General features: G+C 48.3%; 1 protein-coding gene across 2 annotated transcripts in view; it reads left to right on the forward strand.

Moving 5' to 3' along the window:
* The first annotated feature begins 1200 nt into the window (after nucleotides 1-1200).
* LOC132208377 (pregnancy zone protein-like) overlaps nucleotides 1201-22183 on the forward strand; it is an 86831-nt gene continuing 65848 nt past the window's right edge. Inside the window, exons 1-3 of one of the 2 annotated variants that reach the window (XM_059643982.1) lie at nucleotides 1201-1270; nucleotides 2582-2746; nucleotides 7160-7272. The gene's annotated coding sequence lies outside the window, so the exon portion shown is untranslated. Of the gene's footprint in view, nucleotides 1271-2581; nucleotides 2747-7159; nucleotides 7273-22183 lie in introns of those variants that run through there. The other variant, XR_009444453.1, reaches the window with a different exon arrangement.

Raw genomic sequence — 22183 nt, forward strand, 5'->3', positions numbered from 1 at the left:
CTGTGGGAAAAGAGAAAGAAAATCTCTTCAGAGATAGTAGCAACTGCAGATGCTGGAGAATCTGAGGTAACGAGGTGTCGAGCTGGATGAGCGCAGCAGGCCAAGCAGCATCTCAGGAGCGTAAAAGCTGACGTTTCGGGGCCGAGACCCTTGTCCTCCTGTGTGTTCATCCAGCTCCACACTTTGTTATCTTGGACTCTCATCTGCAGCTCCCATTATCTCCGATACAAATGGAGAGAGATGCCAGGGTTGGCTTGTCAGTAAGAAATGAGGTCTGCGCTGAAGGAACCACAGCTCTTGTGCTTGTTTATTAATGACTTGGAGGAAAGAGGTGCATGTGCTGCGGCTAAATTTGTAGATGACTGAAAAAATATTTAGAAAGACAAGGCATGGCACACAAACAGAGATTTACCAGGATGTTACTTGGATCGGAATGTATGAGCTATAAGAAGGGTTTGGTGAAATGTTGTGTCATGATAAATGTAATGAGATCAACGATGATCTCACCGATGGTGGAGGAAATTCAATGGGCCAAATGACTTTTTTTGTGAGTCTTCTTGTTTGACAACGCATTCATAAAGGTGTTTTTTTTTCTCATGCTTGGATAGATGTGAAAATGAAATGTGTGCCCTTCCTTTTCATCTGGGAATAAATAATTGTTCTGAACGATTTCCATTGACGAATAGCAATCTGACAAGTATCACAACGTAAAGAGATTTTAGCTTCTTTTTAATTGTAAAGGTATTCTTTGGAATGTAATTTGGCATATATTATTTGCATCTCAGGAAGTATGTTCATCACTGCATCTCAAAAAGGTGCTCTGTTGTATGACAACAGCTTTTTAAGATCACTTCAATGGTTGTGATTTTGAGTTGCCATAACACACATTAAATTACCACTGTTGGCCAATCTGTCCATGATTATTTCATTACGTTATGCTTCAAACAGACAAGGAAATATTGGTGATGCAATGAAGAGTTTGACTCTCAAATATAATTGCTGTTTCTAGTTTCCCACTTGGAAGAAAGATTCACATCAAGTTGACTGGTCAAGGAAATGGGACACTGACTGTGAGTACTTTGAATGTTCGAGTTGTTCCGAAAATGAAAGTTATGACCTTGATGATTTCTCTTTGATGCAGATATGAAGAGACTATTTTAAATATCCTCCAGGTTCGTGGTTCAGGCACAAAGTGTTAATGTATATTTATGTATATACATGCACATGCGTAATCTGAAAAGAAAAATGACGAGAAATCACTTGTTGCAAGGTGAGAATGAGTTATCCAGATGGTAAGAACTGCCAATGTTGGTGTCTAAGAGAACACATTGTGGAGCTGGAGGAACACAGCAGGGCAGGCAGCATCAGAGGCTCAAGAAAGGTTGAGGTTTTGGGTCAGGACCCTTCCTCAGAAATGGAGGGTGGAAGGGAGCTCAGAAACAAGGAGCGTGGAGGGGGAGGAGGTGCTGGGGAAGGTAGGTGGGATGGTGATATTTGAGTACTATCCAGATTGGAACAGATTTTCCCCAGAGTGCATTGAATACGAATTCCAATCACTCTCAAAATCTTAGTGACTGTTAACATTCATGTTTTTTGTCTGTGTGTTTCAGTAATTGCATGACAGTTTGAATGGTTCCTTGAGAGTGAGGAACCCTAGTGGACTCTCACACACCAAGATGGAATTTAGTTCCAAGAGTGACTTCAAAATAGTTTGCTTGCTTTTAAAATCTTGACCGTTTTGCTGCCTGTTGAACGAATTTAGCTTCATACTGCTTCAATAGGAATTAGTGTTTAATAGGAACATATTTGTGAAACTTACAGTTCCGCAAGTTTTACCGTAAACTGGTGCAGCCTTTCGGTGCTTGCAAAAAGGCTCACCTCTCCGTTAATACCGAAGGAAAATTGGAGTTTAAAAGTAAGTTCACCCGCTGTCAGGGAATGAAATGTTAATGTTGACTCGAATATAATTTGAAAAAAAGTAATATATTTGTGAAACGCTAAACTCCAATTAAAATTTGGATTTGCCAGTTTTACAGATGGTTGGATATTGGATTCATTTTAAATGAGGGTGAAGATCACTTTAAATCCAGCATAATTGTGAAGAAAGGAAATAGCATGTCAAATAAAATTAACTGCATGACTCTACATAACCCTGTATATAGAATTTCATTCCGAACTATGAGACAGTTATGACCCCATACTACCTCAGTGCTCATGGCAAGAGTAAGACTCCTGTTTGACGTGCTGTGCACTGCATGGAATGGCGGCGACATCAGATTCATTGATGATTGAGAATCAAAAGAATATGACAATAAGATTTAAAATCAAAATCTCATTGAACACTTCAAGGAATGTATTACAGGAAGAGGGGGAAAGCATGTATGACAAAAAGAAGGTGGTGGCGCAGATCAAATAGACCTGTGTGCTAAAACTTATCACAAATTTCGCATTGAATGGAACAGTTTAAACAGGCTGGAGGAAGCAGACATGCCAGCTCAAACTTTTTGAATTTGTGCATTCTGTTCGTAAACATCAGCAAAATTGTGGGAAACATGTTTATTCTTTCTCTTTTATTGCACAGAACCATACAATTAGACTATTTTGATGAGGAATTCAAAGATTACGAGTCCCATCCATTTGACTCACAGTTTGGTACCATGGGTTGGTACGATCTTCGTTCGAGAAGGAAAAGGGATTTTCCAGATACAGAAAATCGTCAAACCATTTACGACAAAGTCCGTTTCTGGTTGGTATTAATTAATGCAGTTAACATTTTTAGATCGACATGATTGCACAATGGAGTCAATAAGAAAATTCCATCTGATATTCCACATAAATTTTAACCGGATGTTAAAGCAGCTCATTTCTTTTTCACGCTGTCTGCTGCTTTTAAGAATGGTTGTCTTATTGTCGAAATGTTTAGCTTTGACTCCATGGCTTCTTCCATTAGCTCACATTGAAACACATGTTTCTTCAGCCAAAAATGTACGGTTACCCGGTGTAGCTTGACCAACCTTTCCCTGCGGTCGTTCCCCTGAAATCTCCTGCGGTCGCTCCCCTGAAAAATAAGTATACCGTTTTGGGTACTGTTCCGGGGGACGACTTATCAGGGGCACGCAGTCGGGTGCAGGTCTCTGGCACAGAGTCTGTCCCTCTTGCACAGAAGGGAAGCAGGGATTGGAAGAGAGTGATAGTCATTGGGGACTCACTCATTAGTTAGAGGGACTGATAGAAGATTTGCCGGGAACGAAAGAGACTGACGATTGGTGTGTTGCCTACCAGGTGCCAGGGTCCGTGATGTCTCGGATCATGTGTTTAGGGTCCTGAGGGGAGAGGTTGACCAGCCCCAAGTCGTGGTCCACGTAGGCACCAACGATGTAGGTAGAAAGAGTGATAGGGATGTCAGGCAGGATTTGAGGGAGCTAGGGTGGAAGCTGAGAGCTAGAACAAACAGCGTGGTCGTCACTGGTTTGTCACCCGTACCACGTGTAGGCGAGGCAAAGAACAGGGAGAGATTTCAGCTGAACACGTGGCTGCAGGGATGGTGCAGGTGGGAGGGCTTCAGGTACATGGACAATTGGGGCTCATTCTGGGGAAGGTGGGACCTGTACAAACAGGACGGTCTCCACTTGAACCAGAGGGGCACGAATATCCTGGGTGGGAAATTGGCTAGTGCCATTTGGGTGGATTTAAACGAGCTCAGAAGGGGGATGGGAAACTGAGGTGTAGTCCTAGTACACAGGAGGATGAGCGTAGGGAGGACATGGTCAGGACCTCACTGTCACAGAAGTGTGCTGGCAGACAGCAAGCTGGATTGAAGTGTGACGACTTTAATGCCGGGAGTGTCCGGAATAATGTAGGTGAGCTTGCAGCTTGGATAGGTACCTGGGACTTCGATGTTGTGGCCATTTCGGAGGCATGGATAGAGCAGGGTCAGGAATAGATGTTGCAGGTTCCATGGTTCAGATCTTTGATTAAGGTCTGGGAAGGTGGTAAAAGAGGGGGAGGTGTGGCTTTGTTGGTCAAGGACAGTATAACGGCGGCTGAAAGAACCTTTGAGGACTTGTCGACTGTGGTGGTATGGGCTGAGGTTGCCAAGGAAGGTTTGTCGACTGAGTCAGTGTGGGTGGAAGTTCGGAACAGCAAGGCAGCAGTCACCTCACTGGGGGTTTTCTACAGACCCCAAATAGCAGTTGGGAGATCGAAGAACTCATTGGCCGGCAGATTGTTGAAAAGTGCAAACGTATCAGGGTTGTTGTTATGGGTGACTTCAACTTTCCCAATATAGTTTGAAACCTCCTTAGTGCAGATGGTTTGGATGGAGCCGTTTTTGTCAGGTGTGTTCAGGAGGGTTTCCTGACTCAGTATGTGGACAGGCCGACGAGGCGGGAGGCCATTTTGGATTTGGTGCTCGGCGATGAGCCAGGACAGGTGTCAGATCTCGTGGTGGGAGAACACTTTGGCGACAGTGACCACAACAGCCTCACATTTACCATAGCCGTGGAAAGGGAAAGGAGCAGTTACCAGGGAAAGATATTTAACTGGGGTAAAGGAAACTATGACGCGATCAGACAGGAGTTGGGAAGTACAGATTGGGAGCAATTGTTCCACAGAAAGGGCGCGGCAGACATGTGGAGGCTGTTCAAGGAGCAGTTGTTGCGAGTGATGTATAAATTTGTTCCTCTGAGACAGGTAAAAAGGGGTAAGATTAAGGAGCCTTGGATGACGGGTACAGAGGTGCTTCTTGTCAAAAAGAAAAAGGCAGCGTAAGGTGGAGGAAGTGAGGGTCTAGCACAGCTTGAGAGTATTACAGGCTTGCTCGGAAGGAGGTCAAAAGATATTGCCTGTACAATTGTTACCTGTTACAACCTTTGCGTCCATGCTTGCTCATTCAATCGTGTCAAGATGCCAGCAGTGCATGTACCTTCTCCATCCCGTAATGCCGTCAGCTCACACAAGACATAGTCCTTACTTAAAATCTTCTGATCAACCAAAGTTCATTGTAATGGACATTTTAGTTATCTGTCATGAAACGAAAACTGATTCTGACTGGCATGACCTGCAGTGCAAATGAATATAATCTGCGAAACAAGATTCCTTATGGGCTTGCATCCACTACAGATAATTGGTTTTCAAAGACGTTGCATACATACATTTTTTTCTCCTATCACCTTAGATTTTTTTTTTGTTTATGCATGTTGTGTGGGTTTCCAGTCAGGCCCATAAACACAGGTTGATGCAGTCACTGTTATAACATGGTATTGAAGGAGAATTTGTGATCTTTGGAGTTTCATTCCAGTGTCTGAAGGAGTGCACCATCAAGCCACTTCAGATCTCTACTGGCGACGAATTGTTGCAAGTTTTCGAGTGTTACCGATCGTCACATAAAATATGGCCTTTTTGTTGTTGCACTATTCATCTTAACTGCATCTTATCTAGTATTTAGGCTTGGAAACTATTTCAATTTTTTTGATTTACTTGTTCAAAATCATTTATGATTGTTGTCATGATATCTACAATATGTTATTTTGATTGGACATAGAGGATTGGATCTGTCTTAATGGAAATAATGTATGCGCTTATAAAACCCCTTCTGGGCAAGGTAGTTGCTCAGTGGTTAGAGCTGCTCATGCACTGGGGAGCCAATTGAAATTCCAGTCTTGGGTAACTATCTGTGTGGAATTGACACGTCCTCCCCGCGTCTGCGAGGGGCTTCTGCCAGGTGCTGCAGTTTCCTCCCATTGTTCAAAGATGTGCAGGTCCTTATATGTGATTTGTGAAGCATTTCTTAAATGTTTCAATCCTGCCAGCATCCAGTGCCTTGGACAAAATAACTGGAGATGAATAAAAGATACTGGGCCTTTTGACACCATTTCCTGCTGGATTTTCATCAATCCTGCTTAATAGCAGTGACAACTTCCATGACCTTTTTGATGCTATGTCTGAATTGACAGTCTAGTTCCAAATATTTGTTGTGCAGTATTTCAAGGTCTCTGTTACAGCATACCCATGAATGTCCATTTCAAAAGATACTTTCATATCATAGAATCCCTACAGTGTGGAAACAAGCCCCTTTTGACCCAAGAAGTCCACAGCCACCCTCCAAAGAGCATCTCACCCTGGCCCATCCCTCGACCCTTTCCTCAGTAACCCTACATTTCCCATGACTAACACACTGAATCTACACATCCCTAAACACAATGGGCAAGTTTGGCATGGCCCATACACCTAGCCTGCACATCTTTGGACTGTGGGAGGAAACCAGAGCACCCAGCAGGAACCCATGCAGGCATGGGCAGAATGTACAAACTCCGCACAGAAGATCGCCCAACGGTGGGATCGAACCTGGGTCCCTGGCGCTGTGAGTCAGCAGTGCTAACCACAGAGCCACCGTGCTGCCCTTGGAGTTAGACAGAGCTTGCTTGTTCCTGGGTGGCCTCAAACTGCCAACCTCCACTTAGTGGCAAAAGTGCTGACCAACTGCACTCATCTTCACTGGTTCTTGCTTTATATCATTGAATTCAATCCTTCAAACTCTATGATAAATATTTAAATTTCCATTGATATTTGAGGGTTGTTTTTAGTACGCAGTATTGGTTTATTATGTTTCATTGGTACATAATGAATATTGTATGTATATGCAAATGGGCAAGTTGGTAACGATGCAGTCCGCAGACCTGGAGGATAATAACACTGTCCTTCAATTGCCCACGATGCCCTCTGCAAATTGGTAGAAAACAAAAATTTCTATAAAATTCATCTCTCCTCCCATCAGTCGATCAAAATTAATTCAGGATTTTGTGCAGGCCAATAGGCGTAAGATTACGTGAGCCTAAACAAAACTACTGGCTCATATTAGTTCAGTAAAGTGAAAGGGCAACAATAGAGGCAGTAGGAACTGCAGATGCTGGAGAATCTGAGATAAGAAGGTGTAAAGCTGGATGAACACAGCAGGCCAAGCAGTATCATCCGGCTCTACACCTTGTTACCTCAGATTCTCCAGCGCCAATTTTCTGAAGTAGGGTCTCGTCCCGAAACATCAGCTTTCTTGCTCCTCTGATGATGCTTGGCCTGCTGTGTTCATCCAGCTCTCCACCTTGGGCAACAATAGAGTATGTTTTAAGTCACTAGATATGTTACGTGGGTTTGTCTTCCTTAGGGTGGAGTTAGTGGAACCGAAAAAGATGTCTCCCTCACAGTGTTTGTGACAAAAGAATTGCATCGTTCCTTGGCGGCCTTTCAACAGAAGAATATTCAGAGATTTCACGAGTGGTAAGAATGTAACTTCTTTTACTTCTCTTTATCTCACTTTTTCCAACAATTGGAAAATAGATTTTAGAAGTAACGTTGAGCTGATGAAGTGTGAAAAGAATAATAATTTCAAGCAGTGGTGGGAGTTGGTCAGTGAGGTGGGAGGAGTGGATTGGTGGGAGAGAAGGCGGACAGGTCATGGAGGCGGGGATGAGGGGAGGAACTAGTCTTGGGATGAGGCTGGCGGGTGGGGAGATTTTGAGGGTGGCAAAGTCCATATTGAGGCGATTGAGTTGGAAGCTCCCGAGGCGGAATAGGAGGTGCTGCTCCTCCAGTTTCTGGGTGGTTTGGTTGTGACACTGGAAGAGGCCCAGGATGGACATGTCGTTCAGGGAGTGAGAGGGGGAGTTGAAGTGATGCAATGATTTGGATATGAAAATAGAAGGTGTGGTTAGTAAGTTTCCCAATGATTGAAGGTATAGTAGCCAGCCAAGAAGGTCACCTCAGAATGCAATGGGACATTGACAAGGGCCAATAAACTGAGGAGTGGCAGATGGTGTTGAGGTTAGATAAATGTGAGGTGCTACATTTTGGAAAGGCAAATCAGGGCAGCACGTATACACTGAAGGTTGTGGGGAGTGTTGCTTAATAAAGAGACGCTGGAGTGCAGTTTCGTAGTTCCATCAAAGTACAGCCACCGGTAAAAAGGATATGAAGGAGACATTTGGTGTGCTCACCTTTATCGGTCAGTGCATTGAGTATAGGAGTTGGGAGATCACTTAGCAGCCATATAGGACGTTGGTTCAGCTGCTTTTGGAATACTGCAATCGCTTTTGGTCTCCTTGCGAGAAGAAGGATGTCGGCGCAACATTGAGGGCCGAAGGGCCTGTTCTGCGCTGGATTGTTGTATGTTGTAAACTTGAAAGGGCTCAGAGAAGATCTACAAGGATGTTACAAGCATCGGAGGTTGGAGGTATACCGTGGGCTTGAACAGGCAGCTATTTCTTGGAACTTTGGAGTTCAGGGCTGACCATATAGAAGTTTCTACAATTACGAGGGATGTGAATAGAGCGAACAGCCAAGATCTTTTCCCCGGGTTGCTGGAATCCAAAACTGGAGGGAATAGGTTAAAAATGAGAGAGGGAAGATTTAAAATAGACCGGATTTTTTTCATAGTGGTGCATGTATGGAATGAGCTGCCAGAGGAAGTGGTGGAGGCTTGTACGTTTAAAAGGCATGTGGATGGGTATGTGAGTAGGATGGGTTGAGAGGAATATGGGCCAAATGCTGGCAAATGGGACTAAATTAATTTCGGATATCTGGTCAACACAGACAAATTGGGCCAAAGGATCTGTTTCCCGACTGTACATCTCTCTGATTCTCAGTTTCTTTTTTCTTAACCACGTGGCCCATAATTAGAAAAACTTGAATCAGGATTTGGGAATGTGACAATTCTAATTGGATCTGTTTGATGAAATTAACTCTGTAGGTAATGGTGGTTGAATTATGATTTATCAAATTTGAGTTTATTGCAGCATCTAATAGAATAGAGGAAACACATGTAATCAAAGTTGAAAATGAAAACATGGTAAAATTTTGCACTGGAAATACATGAGCAGCCATTGGAGGAGATTCATGACCATTGCATTCAGTTGAGAACAAGAAATGCGATTCAGTGACTCAGTGAAACGGGATGCAGTGACTCAGTGAAATTGGATGCAGTGACTGACGAAAGGAGATGCAGTGACGGTGGGAAATGGGACACAGTGACTGAGGACAATGGAACGCAGTGATTGAGGGAAATGGGACGCTCTCAGTGAGTGTAATGTGAAGCATTGAATTCGTGAAATGAGATGCAGTGACTGTGTGAACTGGGATGCAGTGGCCGAATGAACTGGGATGCAGTGGCCGAATGAACTGGGATGCAGTGGCCGAATGAACTGGGATGCAGTGGCCGAATGAACTGGGATGCAGTGGCCGAATGAACTGGGATGCAGTGGCCGAGTGAAATGGGATGCAGTGGCCGAGTGAAATGGGATGCAGTGGCCGAGTGAAATGGGATGCAGTGACTGAGGGGAATGAGATGCAGTGACTGATGGAAATGGGATGCAGTGACTGATGGAAATGGGATGCAGTGACTGATGGAAATGGGATGCAGTGACTGATGGAAATGGGATGCAGTGACTGATGGAAATGGGATGCAGTGACTGATGGAAATGGGATGCAGTGACTCATGGAAATGGGATGCAGTGACTGATGGAAATGGGATGCAGTGACTGAGGGAATGCTGATGAAGTGACTGTTGGAAATGTAATGCTGTGATTGAGGGTAATGGGATGCCGTGTCTGTGTGAAATGGAATGCCGTGTCTGTGTGAAATGGAATGCCGTGTCTGTGTGAAATGGGATGCCGTGTCTGTGTGAAATGGGATGCCGTGTCTGTGTGAAATGGGATGCCGTGTCTGTGTGAAATGGGATGCCGTGTCTGTGTGAAATGGGATGCCGTGACTGTGTGAAATGGGATGCCGTGACTGTGTGAAATGGGATGCCGTGACTGTGTGAAATGGGATGCAGTGACTGTGTGAAATGGGATGCAGTGACTGTGTGAAATGGGATGCAGTGACTGTGTGAAATGGGATGCAGTGACTGTGTGAAATGGGATGCAGTGACTGTGTGAAATGGGATGCAGTGACTGTGTGAAATGGGATGCAGTGACTGTGTGAAATGGGATGCAGTGACTGTGTGAAATGGGATGCAGTGACTGTGTGAAATGGGATGCAGTGACTGTGTGAAATGGGATGCAGTGACTGTGTGAAATGGGATGCAGTGACTGTGTGAAATGGGATGCAGTGACTGTGTGAAATGGGATGCAGTGACTGTGTGAAATGGGATGCAGTGACTGTGTGAAATGGGATGCAGTGACTGTGTGAAATGGGATGCAGTGACTGTGTGAAATGGGATGCAGTGACTGAGTGAAATGGGATGCAGTGACTGTGTGAAATGGGATGCAGTGACAGATGGAAATCTGATGCAGTGACATGGAAAGGAAATGCAGTGACTGTGAATGTGGGATGCTGTGGCCGAGGGAAATGGATGCACTGTCTCAGTTGAATAGGATTCACTGTATCTGTTAAATGGGATGCAGTCCCTGAGTGAAATGGGATGCAGTCCCTGAGTGAAATGGGATGCAGTGACTGATGGAAATGGGATTCACTGACTGAGGCAAAGCAGATGCAGTGCCTGTGGAAACGGGATGCTGTGACTGAGGGTAATGGGTTGCAGTGACTGAGTGAAATGGGATGCAGTGACTGAGTGAAATGGGATGCTGTGACTCAGTGGAATGGGATGCAGCCGCTCAGTGGAATGTGACGCATTGACTGAGGGAAAGGTGATTCAGTGACTGTGGGAAATGGCATGCTGTGACTGTGGGAAATGGGACGCAGTGACGGAGGGTAATGGGACGCAGTGACTGAGTGAAATGGGACGCAGTGACTGAGTGAAATGGGATGCTGTGACTCAGTGGAATGGGATGCAGCCGCTCAGTGGAATGTGACGCATTGACTGAGGGAAAGGTGATTCAGTGACTGTGGGAAATGGCATGCTGTGACTGTGGGAAATGGGACGCAGTGACGGAGGGTAATGGGACGCAGTGACTGAGTGAAATGGGACGCAGTGACTGAGTAAAATGGGACGCAGTGACTGAGTGAAATGGGATGCCGTGGCTGAGTGAAATGGGATGCCGTGGCTGAGTGAAATGGGATGCCGTGGCTGAGTGAAATGGGATGCCGTGGCTGAGTGAAATGGGATGCCGTGGCTGAGTGAAATGGGATGCCGTGGCTGAGTGAAATGGGATGCCGTGGCTGAGTGAAATGGGATGCCGTGCCTGAGTGAAATGGGATGCCGTGCCTGAGTGAAATGGGATGCCGTGCCTGAGTGAAATGGGATGCCGTGCCTGAGTGAAATGGGATGCCGTGCCTGAGTGAAATGGGATGCAGTGCCTGAGTGAAATGGGATGCAGTGCCTGAGTGAAATGGGATGCAGTGCCTGAGTGAAATGGGATGCAGTGCCTGAGTGAAATGGGATGCAGTGCCTGAGTGGAATGGGACGCAGGGACTGAGAGAAATGGGATACTGTTATTGAGGGGAATGAGATGCAGTGACTGAGGGAAAGGAAATGCAGTGACTGAGGGAAAGGAAATGCTGTGACTTAGGGTAATGGGTTGCAGTGACTGAGTGAAATGCAATGCAGTAACTGTGGGAAATGGGACGCACTGACTGAGTGCAATGTGTTGCAGTGAATGATTGAAATATGATGCAGTGACTGCGTGAAATGGGATGCAGTGACTGCGTGAAATGGGATGCAGTGACTGCGTGAAATGGGATGCAGTGACTGCGTGAAATGGGATGCAGTGACTGCGTGAAATGGGATGCAGTGACTGCGTGAAATGGGATGCAGTGACTGCGTGAAATGGGATGCAGTGACTGCGTGAAATGGGATGCAGTGACTGCGTGAAATGGGATGCAGTGACTGCGTGAAATGGGATGCAGTGACTCGGGGATAGGAGATGCAGTGAGTCAATGAAATGGGATGCAGTGAGTCAATGAAATGGGATGCAGTGACTGATGGAAATGGGATGCAGTGACTGAGGGAATGCTGATGAAGTGACTGTTGGAAATGTGATGCTGTGATTGAGGGTAATGGGATGCCGTGTCTGTGTGAAATGGGATGCCGTGTCTGTGTGAAATGGGATGCCGTGTCTGTGTGAAATGGGATGCCGTGTCTGTGTGAAATGGGATGCCGTGTCTGTGTGAAATGGGATGCCGTGTCTGTGTGAAATGGGATGCCGTGTCTGTGTGAAATGGGATGCCGTGTCTGTGTGAAATGGGATGCCGTGTCTGTGTGAAATGGGATGCCGTGGCTGAGTGAAATGGGATGCCGTGGCTGAGTGAAATGGGATGCCGTGGCTGAGTGAAATGGGATGCCGTGCCAGAGGGAAATGGGATGCCGTGCCAGAGGGAAATGGGATGCCGTGCCAGAGGGAAATGGAAATGCAGTGACTGTGGGAAATAGGATGCAGTGCCTGAGTGGAATGGGATGCAGTGCCTGAGTGAAATGGGATGCAGTGCCTGAGTGAAATGGGATGCAGTGCCTGTGGGAAATAGGATGCAGTGACTGAGTGAAATGGGATGCAGGGACTGTGAGAAATGGGATACTGTTACTGAGGGGAATGAGATGCAGTGACTGAGGGAAATAGAATTCAGTCACTGCGTGAAATGGGATGCAGTGACAGTGTGAAATGGGATGCAGTGACTGAGGGAAAGGAAGTGCAGTGCCTGTGGAAACGGGATGCTGCGACTGAGGGTAATGGGTATGCAGTGACTGTGGGAAATGGGATGCAGTGACTGAGTGAAATGGGACGCAGTGGCTGAATGGAATGGGACGCAGTGACTGAGGGAAATGGGACGCAGTGACTGAGGGAAATGGGACGCAGTGATTGAGTGGAATGGGATGCAGTGACTGAGGGAAAGGAGATGCAGTGACTGAGGGAAATGGGTTGCAGTGACTGATGGAAATCGGATGCAGTGACAGGGAAAGGAGATGCAGTGACTGTGCATGTGGGATGCTGTGACTGAGGGAAATGGAAAGCATTGGCTGATGGAAATGGGATGCAGTGGCTGAGTGAAATGGGATGCAGTGGCTGCGTGAACTGGGATGCAGTGGCTGCGTGAACTGGGATGCAGTGGCTGCGTGAACTGGGATGCAGTGGCTGCGTGAACTGGGATGCAGTGGCTGCGTGAACTGGGATGCAGTGGCTGCGTGAACTGGGATGCAGTGGCTGCGTGAACTGGGATGCAGTGGCTGCGTGAACTGGGATGCAGTGGCTGCGTGAACTGGGATGCAGTGGCTGCGTGAACTGGGATGCAGTGGCTGCGTGAACTGGGATGCAGTGGCTGCGTGAACTGGGATGCAGTGGCTGCGTGAACTGGGATGCAGTGGCTGCGTGAACTGGGATGCAGTGGCTGCGTGAACTGGGATGCAGTGACTGCGTGAACTGGGATGCAGTGACTCGGGGATAGGAGATGCAGTGACTGCGTGAAATGGGATGCAGTGACTGCGTGAAATGGGATGCAGTGACTGCGTGAAATGGGATGCAGTGACTGCGTGAAATGGGATGCAGTGACTGCGTGAAATGGGATGCAGTGACTGCGTGAAATGGGATGCAGTGACTGCGTGAAATGGGATGCAGTGACTGCGTGAAATGGGATGCAGTGACTGAGTGAAATGGGATGCAGTGACTGAGTGAAATGGGATGCAGTGACTGAGTGAAATGGGATGCAGTGAGTCAGTGAAATGGGATGCATTGACTGAGGGAAATGGCATGCTGTGACTGAGGAAAGGAGATGCAGTGACTGATGGAAATGGGATGCAGTGACTGAGGGAATGCTGATGAAGTGACTGTTGGAAATGTGATGCTGTGATTGAGGGTAATGGGATGCCGTGTCTGTGTGAAATGGGATGCCGTGTCTGTGTGAAATGGGATGCCGTGTCTGTGTGAAATGGGATGCCGTGTCTGTGTGAAATGGGATGCCGTGTCTGTGTGAAATGGGATGCCGTGTCTGTGTGAAATGGGATGCCGTGTCTGTGTGAAATGGGATGCCGTGTCTGTGTGAAATGGGATGCCGTGTCTGTGTGAAATGGGATGCCGTGTCTGTGTGAAATGGGATGCCGTGTCTGTGTGAAATGGGATGCCGTGGCTGTGTGAAATGGGATGCCGTGGCTGTGTGAAATGGGATGCCGTGGCTGTGTGAAATGGGATGCCGTGGCTGAGTGAAATGGGATGCCGTGGCTGAGTGAAATGGGATGCCGTGGCTGAGTGAAATGGGATGCCGTGGCTGTGTGAAATGGGATGCCGTGGCTGAGTGAAATGGGATGCCGTGGCTGAGTGAAATGGGATGCCGTGGCTGAGTGAAATGGGATGCCGTGCCAGAGGGAAATGGAAATGCAGTGACTGTGGGAAATAGGATGCAGTGGCTGCGTGAAATGGGATGCAGTGACTGAGGAAAATCGGATGCAGTGACTGTGTGAAATGGGATGCAGTCACTGTGGGAAATGGGATGGAGAGACTGAGTGAATTTGGATTCAGTGATTGATTGAAATGGGATTCAGTGTCTGTCAGAAATGGGATACTGTGACGAAGGGAAATGGGAAGCAGTGACTGACGGAAACGGGATGCAGTCGCTGAGTGAAATGGGATGCTGTGACTCAGTGGAATGGGATGCAGTGACTTGTTGGAATGTGACGCATTGACTGAGGGAAAGGTGATTCAGTCACTGTGGGAAATGACATGCTGTGACTGAGGAAAGGAGGTGCAGTGACTGTGGGAAATGGGACGCAGTGACGGAGGGAAATGGGATGCAGTGGCTTAGTAAAATGGGATGCCGTGGCTTAGTAAAATGGGATGCCGTGGCTTAGTAAAATGGGATGCCGTGGTTTAGTGAAATGGGATGCAGTGACTGAGTGAAATGGGATGCAGTGACTGAGTGAAATGGGATGCAGTGACTGAGGGAATGGGACGCAGGGACTGAGAGAAATGGTATACTGTTATTGAGGGGAATGAGATGCAGTGACTGAGGGAAATGGAATTCAATCACTGCGTGAAATGGGATGCAGTGACTGATGGAAATGGGAGGCAGTGACTGAGGGAAAGGAAATACAGTGCCTGTGGAAACAGGATGCTGCGACTGAGGGTAATGGGTATGCAGTGACTGAGTGAAATGGGATGCAGTGACTGAGTGAAATGGGATGCAGTGACTGAGTGAAATGGGATGCAGTGGCTGAATGGAATGGGATTCAGGGACTGAGGGAAATGGGATACTGTTAGTGAGGGTAATGGGTTGCAGTGACTGAGTGAAATGGGGTGCAGTGACTGAGTGGAATGGGATGCAGTGACTGAAGGAAAGGTGATTCAGTGACTGTGGGAAATGGCAAGCTGTGACTGAGGAAAGGTGATGCAGTGACTGTGGGAAATGGGACCCAGTGGCTGAGTGAAATGGGATGCCGTGGCTGAGTGAAATGGGATGCCGTGGCTGAGTGAAATGGGATGCCGTGGCTGAGTGAAATGGGATGCCGTGGCTGAGTGAAATGGGATGCCGTGGCTGAGTGAAATGGGATGCCGTGGCTGAGTGAAATGGGATGCCGTGGCTGAGTGAAATGGGATGCCGTGGCTGAGTGAAATGGGATGCCGTGGCTGAGTGAAATGGGATGCCGTGGCTGAGTGAAATGGGATGCCGTGGCTGAGTGAAATGGGATGCCGTGGCTGAGTGAAATGGGATGCCGTGGCTGAGTGAAATGGGATGCCGTGGCTGAGTGAAATGGGATGCCGTGGCTGAGTGAAATGGGATGCCGTGGCTGAGTGAAATGGGATGCCGTGGCTGAGTGAAATGGGATGCCGTGGCTGAGTGAAATGGGATGCCGTGGCTGAGTGAAATGGGATGCCGTGGCTGAGTGAAATGGGATGCCGTGGCTGAGTGAAATGGGATGCCGTGGCTGAGTGAAATGGGATGCCGTGGCTGAGTGAAATGGGATGCCGTGGCTGAGTGAAATGGGATGCCGTGGCTGAGTGAAATGGGATGCCGTGGCTGAGTGAAATGGGATGCCGTGGCTGAGTGAAATGGGATGCCGTGGCTGAGTGAAATGGGATGCCGTGGCTGAGTGAAATGGGATGCCGTGGCTGAGTGAAATGGGATGCCGTGGCTGAGTGAAATGGGATGCCGTGGCTGAGTGAAATGGGATGCCGTGGCTGAGTGAAATGGGATGCCGTGGCTGAGTGAAATGGGATGCCGTGGCTGAGTGAAATGGAATACTGTTACTGAGCGTAATGGGTTGCAGTGACTGATTGAAATGGGACGCAGTGGCTGTGTGTACTGGGATGCAGTGGCTGTGTGTACTGGGATGCAGTGACTGAGGGAAAAGAGATGCAGTGTCTGTTTGAAATGGGATCCTGCGACTCAAGTTAATCGGATGCAGTGACGAAGGGTAATGGGATGCAGTGTCTGAGGGTAATGGGATGCAGTGACTGAGGGTAATGGGATGCAATGACTGTGGGAAATGGGATGCAGTGACTGATGGAAATGGGACACACTGAGTGAAATGGGATGCAGTGGCTGATGGAAAGGAGATGCAGTGACAGTGGAAATGTGATGCTGTGACTGGGTATAATGGGTTGCAGTGAATGAGTGAAATGGGATGCAGTGACTGAGGGTAATTGGATGCAATGACTGAGGGAAATGGGATGCCGAGACTGAGTGAACTGGGATACAGTGACTGTGGCAAATGGAATACTGTGACTGAGGGTAATGGGATGCTGTGACTGAGGGTAATGGGATGCAGTGAATGATGGAAATGGCATGCAGTGACTGAGTGAAATGAGATGCAGTGACTGTGGGAAATGGGATGCAGTCACTGATGGAAATGGGACGCAGTGACTGAGGGAAAGGAGATGCCGTGACTGATGGAAGTGGGATGCAGTGACTGATGGAAGTGGGATGCTGTGACTGAGGGAGATGGGATGCAGTGACTGAGTGAAGTGGGATGCAGTGACTGAGGGAAATGGGATGCAGTGTCTGAGGGAAATGGGATGCAGAGACTGAGGGTAATGGGATGCAGTGGCTGTGTGAAATGGGATGCTGTGTCTGAGTGAAATGGGATGCTGTGTCTGAGTGAAATGGGATGCAGTGGCTGTGTGAAATGGGATGCAGTGGCTGTGTGAAATGGGATGCAGTGACTGTGTGAAATGGGATGCAGTGACTGTGTGAAATGGGATGCAGTGACTGTGTGAAATGGGATGCAGTGGCTGTGTGAAATGGGATGCAGTGGCTGTGTGAAATGGGATGCAGTGGCTGTGTGAAATGGGATGCAGTGGCTGTGTGAAATGGGATGCAGTGACTGTGGGGAATGGGATGCAATGACTGTGGGGAATGGGATGCAGTGACTGAGTGAAATGAGGTGCAGTGACTCTGTGAAATGGGAGATAGTGACGGAGTGAAATGGGATGCAGTGACTGTGTGAAATGGGATGCAGTGACTGTGGGGAATGGGATGCAATGACTGTGGGGAATGGGATGCAGTGACTGAGTGAAATGAGGTGCAGTGACTCTGTGAAATGGGAGATAGTGACGGAGTGAAATGGGATGCAGTGACTGTGTGAAATGGGATGCAGTGCCTGAGGGAAATGGGATGCAGTGGCTGTGTGAAATGGGATGCAGTGGCTGTGTGAAATGGGATGCAGTGGCTGTGTGAAATGGGATGCAGTGACTGTGTGAAATGGGATGCAGTGTCTGAGGGAAATGGGATGCAGTGTCTGAGGGAAATGGGATGCAGTGACTGTGTGAAATGGGATGCAGTGACTGTGTGAAATGGGATGCAGTGACTGAGGGAAATGGGATGCAGTGAATGAGGGTAATGCGATGCAGTGACCTAGGAAAGGAGTTGCCGTGACTATGGGAAATGAGTTGCAGTGACTGTGGGAAATGGGTTGCAGTGACTGTGGGAATTGGGTTGCACTGACTGAGGGAAATGGGAGGCAGTGACTGAGTGAAATGGGAGGCAGTGACTGAGTGAAATGGGAGGCAGTGACTGAGTGAAATGGGAGGCAGTGACTGAGTGAAATGGGAGGCAGTGACTGAGTGAAATGGGAGGCAGTGACTGAGTGAAATGGGAGGCAGTGACTGAGTGAAATGGGAGGCAGTGACTGAGTGAAATGGGATGCAGTGGCTGAGGTGAAATGGGATGCAGTGACTGTGGGGAATAGGGTGCGGTGACTGAGTGAAAGGGAATGCAGTGACTGATGGTAATGGGATGCAGTGAATGAGGGAAATGCGATGCCATTTCTGAGTGAACTGGGATGCAGTGATTGAGTGAACTGGGATGCAGTGACTGAGGGAAATGGGATGCAGTGACTGAGGGAAATGGGATGCAGTGACTGAGGGAAATGGGATGCAGTGACTGAGGGCAATGGGATGCAGTGACTGAGGGGAATGGGATGCAGTGACTGATGGTAATGGGTTGCGGTGACTGAGGGAAATGGGATGCGGTGACTGAGGGAAATGGGATGCAGTGACAGGGGAATGGGATGCAGAGACTGAGTGAAATGGGGTGCAGTGACTGAGTGAAATGGGATGCAGTGGCTGAGTGAGATGGGATGCAATGACTGCGCGAAATGGGTTGCAGTGACTGCGGGAAATGGGTTGCAGTGACTGATGGAAATGGGATGGAGTGACTGATGGAAATGGGATGGAGTGACTGATGGAAATGGGATGGAGTGACTGATGGAAATGGGATGGAGTGACTGATGGAAATGGGATGGAGTGACTGATGGAAATGGGATGGAGTGACTGATGGAAATGGGATGGAGTGACTGAGGATAGGACGCAGTGACTGAGGGAAATGGGGTGCAGTGACTGAGTGAAGCGGGATGCAGTGACTGAGGATAGGACGCAGTGACTGAGGGAAATGGGGTGCAGTGACTGAATGAAACGGGATGCAGTGACTGAGGATAGGACGCAGTGACTGAGGGAAATGGGGTGCAGTGACTGAATGAAACGGGATGCAGTGGCTGAGTGAAACGGGACGCAGTGACTGAGCGAAATAGGATGCAGTGACTGTGGGGATTAGGGTGCGTTGACTGATGGAAATGGATTCACTGTCTCCGTTAAATGGGATGCAGTGACTGAGTGAAATGGGATGCAGTGACTGAGTGAAATGGGAGGGAGTGACTGAGTGAAATGGGAGGGAGTGACTGAGTGAAATGGGAGGGAGTGACTGAGTGAAATGGGAGGGAGTGACTGAGTGAAATGGGAGGGAGTGACTGAGTGAAATGGGAGGGAGTGACTGAGTGAAATGGGAGGGAGTGACTGAGTGAAATGGGAGGGAGTGACTGAGTGAAATGGGAGGGAGTGACTGAGTGAAATGGGAGGGAGTGACTGAGTGAAATGGGAGGGAGTGACTGAGTGAAATGGGAGGGAGTGACTGACTGAAATGGGATGCAGTCACTGACTGAAATGGGATGCAGTCGCTGAGTGAAATGAGATGCATTGGCTGTGTGATCTGGGATGCAGTCACAGTGTGATCTGGGATGCAGTGACTGAGTGAAATGAGATGCTGTGACTGAGGGAAAGGGGACGCATGGCTGTGTGAACTGGGATGCAGTGACTGTGAGAAATGGTGTGCAGTGACTGAGTGAAATGGTGTGCAGTGACTGAGTGAAATGGGATGCAGTGACTGAGTGAAATGGGCTGCAGTGACTGAGTGAAATGGGCTGCAGTGACTGAGTGAAATGGGCTGCAGTGACTGAGTGAAATGGGCTGCAGTGACTGAGTGAAATGGGCTGCAGTGACTGAGGGAAATGGGCTGCAGTGACTGAGGGAAATGGGACACACTGACTGAGTGGACTGGGACACAGTGGCTGAGTGAAATGGATGCACTGTCTCGGTTAAATGGGATTCACTGTCTCCGTTAATTGGGATGCAGTGACTGACGGAAATGGGATGCAGTGACTGCGGGAAATGAGATGCCGTGACTGAGTGAAATGGGATGCCATGACTGAGTGAAATGGGATGCCATGACTGAGTGAAATGGGATGCAGTGACAGGGAAATTGGCTGCAGGGACTGAGGGAAATGGGCTGCAGTGACTGAGTGAAGTGGGATGCAGTGACTGAGTGAAATGGGATGCAGTGACTGAGTGAAATGGGATGCAGTGTCTGAGTGAAATGGGATGCAGTGTCTGAGTGAAATGGGATGCAGTGGCTGTGTGAAATGGGATGCAGTGACTGTGTGAAATGGGATGCAGTGACTGTGTGAAATGGGATGCAGTGGCTGTGGGGAATGGGATGCAGTGACTGTGGGGAATGGGATGCAGTGACTGTGGGGAATGGGATGCAGTGACTGTGGGGAATGGGATGCAGTGACTGTGGGGAATGGGATGCAGTGACTGTGGGGAATGGGATGCAGTGACGGAGTGAAATGGGATGCAGTGACGGAGTGAAATGGGATGCAGTGACGGAGTGAAATGGGATGCAGTGACTGTGTGAAATGGGATGCAGTGCCTGAGGGAAAGGGGATGCAGTGACTGTGTGAAATGGGATGCAGTGCCTGAGGGAAAGGGGATGCAGTGACTGTGGAAACGGGATGCAGTCACTGAGGGTAATGGGTTCCAGTGACTGAGTGAAATGGAATGCAGCGACTGACTGAGATGGGATGCAGTGACTGTGGAACCGGGATGCAGTGATTGAGGGGAATTGGTCGCAGTGGCTGAGTGAAAGGTGACGCCGTGTCTCTGTGAAATGGGATGCAGTGACTGTGGGGAATGGGATGCAGTGACTGAGTGAAATGGGGTGCAGTGACTCTGTGAAATGGGATGCAGTGACGGAGTGAAATGGGATGCAGTGACTGAGGGAACTGGGATCAAGTCACTGATGGAAGTGGGATGCTGTGACTGAGTGAAATGGGATGCAGAGACTGAGGGAGATGGGATGCAGTGAATGATGGAAATGGCATGCAGTGACTGAGTGAAATGAGATGCAGTGACTTTGGGAAATGGGATGCAGTCACTGATGGAAATGGGACGCAGTGACTGAGGGAAAGGAGATGTCGTGAATGATGGAAGTGGGATGCAGTGACTGATGGAAGTGGGATGCAGTGACTGATGCAAGTGGGATGCTGTGACTGATGGAAGTGGGATGCTGTGACTGAGGGAGATGGGATGCAGAGACTGAGGGTAATGGGATGCAGAGACTGAGGGTAATGGGATGCAGAGACTGAGGGTAATGGGATGCAGAGACTGAGGGTAATGGGATGCAGTGTCTGAGGGTAATGGGATGCAGTGTCTGAGGGTAATGGGATGCAGTGTCTGAGGGAAATGGGATGCTGTGTCTGAGTGAAATGGGATGCTGTGGCTGTGTGAACTGGGATGCAGTGGTTGTGTGAACTGGGATGCAGTGGTTGTGTGAACTGGGATGCAGTGGCTGTGTGAACTGGGATGCAGTGGCTGTGTGAACTGGGATGCAGTGACTGAGGGAAAAGAGATGCAGTGTCTGTTTGAAATGGGATCCTGCGACTGAAGTTAATCGGATGCAGTGACAAAGGGTAATGGGATGCAGTGTCTGAGGGTAATGGGTTGCAGTGACTGAGTATAATGGGTTGCAGTGACTGAGGGAAATGGGATGCAGTGACTGAGTGAGATGGGATGCAGTGACTGAGTGAAATGGGATGCAGTGAATGATGGAAATGGCATGCAGTGACTGAGTGAAATGGGATGCAGTGACTGACGGAAATGGGGTGCAGTGACTCAGAGAAAGGAGATGCAATGACTGCATTAACAGGATACTGTCACTGAGGGTAATGGGTTGCAGTGACTCAGTCAAATGTGATGCATTGACTGAGGGAAAGGAGATTCAGTGACTGTGTGAAATGGTGTGCTGTGACTGTGTGAAATGGGATGCAGTGACTGAGTGAAATGGGATGCAGTGACTGAATGAACTGGGATGTGGTAACTGAATGAACTGGGATGCAGTGACTGAGTGAACTGGGGTGCAGTGACTGAGTGAACTGGGGTGCAGTGACTGAGTGAACTGGGGTGCAGTGACTGAGTGAACTGGGGTGCAGTGACTGAGTGAACTGGGATGCAGTGACTGAGTGAACTGGGATGCAGTGACTGAGTGAACTGGGATGCAGTGACTGAGTGAACTGGGATGCAGTGACTGAGTGAACTGGGATGCAGTGACTGAGTGAACTGGGATGCAGTGACTGAGTGAACTGGGATGCAGTGACTGAGTGAACTGGGATGCAGTGACTGAGTGAACTGGGATGCAGTGACTGAGTGAACTGGGATGCAGTGACTGTCTGAAATGGGATGCAGTGACTGTCTGAAATGGGATG

The sequence above is a fragment of the Stegostoma tigrinum genome, unplaced genomic scaffold (genome assembly GCF_030684315.1).
Source record: "Stegostoma tigrinum isolate sSteTig4 unplaced genomic scaffold, sSteTig4.hap1 scaffold_371, whole genome shotgun sequence".
Classification (NCBI taxonomy): Eukaryota; Metazoa; Chordata; class Chondrichthyes; order Orectolobiformes; family Stegostomatidae; genus Stegostoma; species Stegostoma tigrinum.